General features: G+C 49.4%; 1 long non-coding RNA gene across 1 annotated transcript in view; it reads right to left on the bottom strand.

Annotated features, from left to right (window-relative positions):
• Positions 1 to 2500, bottom strand: part of LOC147021875 (uncharacterized) — a 75900-nt gene that overhangs the window by 24885 nt on the left and 48515 nt on the right. The gene's annotated exons all lie outside the window — the stretch shown is intronic.

Raw genomic sequence — 2500 nt, 5'->3', positions numbered from 1 at the left:
ATTTTTCCATGTGACTCTTCATCGTTGAGATATGGGGCCAAAAACGAAATGATATAGGATGACATTTTAAATGTTGTTGAGGCCTATGACAAAACATGGTGCATGATTTGGGTAGGTGACAAGAACAAGCAGATTAGATAGAGGAGGGATATAATTATGATGGTGGTGGTGAGAGAGTGGAGAGAATGTGGAGAGAGCTGGCTTGGGAAAGAGAGCAGTGGAGAAATATTGTACAAAAGGTGGGTCACCAACAGTATTGTAACATTAGGCCTTACCCCATATAAAGGGAAATGGGGAGGAGGAAGAAGAATATGTAAAATACATATCTGTAAATCAACACCATTGCCTATCTCTCTGTCTCTGTGACTTTCTTTGTTTCTTATGTACGGCCATATCTGTTAAGTTGCAAACTTCAAATTTGGGGTGCAAATACAACTTTGTGTTGGAGGTAACAAAGGTTATGTGGGCGTGGCCTCATGCGAAGGCATAGGGGGAGTTGGGGTGTAAAATCTCCATGTAAATGTGTACCGTGTCGCTTCATCTGGTGGTGGTAGCAGCGGGTATTACAATTTCCATTTTTTTTTCCTGGAAAACGCTGAGGTTAAAGCACTCTTCGCATGGGTAAATTTGTCTTCCTTCCCTTCTCCCACCCCCCCCCCCAAAAAAAAAACGGAGGGGCCTGTCAAAGCCTGTCTTCATGTGTGAGATATTTCTAGTGGGAAGGGACATCAGTACAAATAGGGGGCAAAAGGGAGGGCGGAGCGGGACATGAGGACAGGGGCAGAGGGTGGTGGTGAGGATTTAAAGCTCTCGATGCATGGGTAAAGTTGTCTTGCTTTCCTTCTCTTTCTCACCAAAAATTTTTAACAAACAGGACAATTTGTTGGTCCTTCAGCGAAGCGACGGGTAGGCTCTGCTCGTGGAAATATAAACATAGAAATATATATATATATATATATATATATATATATATATATATATATATATATATATATATATGTATATATTGTTACGAATTCGCGCCCGCCGGCATGCGAGTGGCCGCGTTCCTCTTATGGCAGCAGCTCGCCCATCGGACGGACAATTCAGTCATGACCCTCCTGGCACTATCGCCAGGAACCAGTTACGGGTGGAGGTTTAACCTCAACACAGCCCAGTCCGCATTCTACCCGCGCGAAATAGGGTGAATCGCCAAATGTCGATATACCTAAGTACCCGCGCGGGTAACCTACCGAGGGGCTGCACCGTGCCGCAGGTCGGCCTGGGACACGAACCGCTTAAGCGGTCCGTTCCGTACTACAGTGATAACCGAGCGGTGTTATCGCCGACCTCGATGGATCCGATTCTCCTTAACGGGTGTTTAAAACCCACTACTCTTTATTCCGCGATGCAAGATGGTATTTCAATGGGGTGAAAGGAGGACGTGACGAACGGGATACATTTCACACAAGGACATTTATTCACTAAGCACGTATATACAGCCAAGGCTGTCATACAATGTACAGGCAAATAGAAGAAAAAGTAATACGACCGAATAAAGGCAATGTTTTATTCCATGCACTGTCACTTAAGCAGTTTTACTTATTCGGACGGCGCCACACCATGCAGACAAAAGCAAGGAAATGGCCACCCCCAAAGACAAGGGTGGCAGACGGTGTTCGTAAACCTTTATGGCCGTGGATGACCGAATGGGCCCACGAGACCGACGCTGGTTACCTGTACCCTCGTGGTATGACGGTCGGTGAGCTCTCTCGGGCACTCTCCTCTCGTGCGCGCCTCGAACCTGGACCACCGCTCACAACCCTCACGACTTGGCGCCGAGGGAAGGCACCCGGATCTCGAACACCACGGAGCAGCAGCAATTCCCAATGCCACGAGGAGACGAAGCTCCCCCGAAGAGACAATACGACTCGATGACCAACAACAAAACCCCCTCGACGACAAACAACAAAAACCCCCGAACCTGGCGTCTCGTGCGCCCTTTTATTCCTCAGGTTCCAACGCCTGACTCCTCCTCGTTTTTGGCTCCGCCCCCCCTTTCCAGCTCTTGTGGGAAGCTTCTAAAAAGGGGCGTGCCCTCTCGTGCCCCTCACCGCGCGCCACCCGGGGAGGCCAGAGAAATCATTCTTGGCTCAGGTCCAAGGAAATCGTTCCCCCAAAAAGAGGCCCCTCCTTTACATGACCTCTGACCTTTGACCCGCATCGCACTTCCCCCACACCAAAGCACGGGAAAACAGGCGGGAAAATCCGCGCACCATCGGAACTCCTCTGGTTTCCTTCGCGTTGCGCTGGCTTTCGCAGATGCTATTCGTTGGTGCGTGGGATTGTGGTTTGGTTGCTTGTAGTTGTGGCGTGGCTGGTGGTTGGTGTTGTGGTTGTGAAGGTGGTTAGGTGATTGATGGGGTGGAGAAGGTGGTGAGGCGATGTTGGTGGTTGGGAGTAAAGTGGTGAGGATGGCGTGGTTTGTTGAGAGGCACATGTGGTTGTGGTAGAGGGGTTG

The sequence above is a fragment of the Eptatretus burgeri genome, chromosome 8 (genome assembly GCF_056783735.1).
Source record: "Eptatretus burgeri isolate ZD-2024b chromosome 8, Ebu_testis_v1, whole genome shotgun sequence".
NCBI classification, from domain to species: domain Eukaryota; kingdom Metazoa; phylum Chordata; class Myxini; order Myxiniformes; family Myxinidae; genus Eptatretus; species Eptatretus burgeri.
This window is presented reverse-complemented; position numbering and strand designations above follow the sequence as displayed.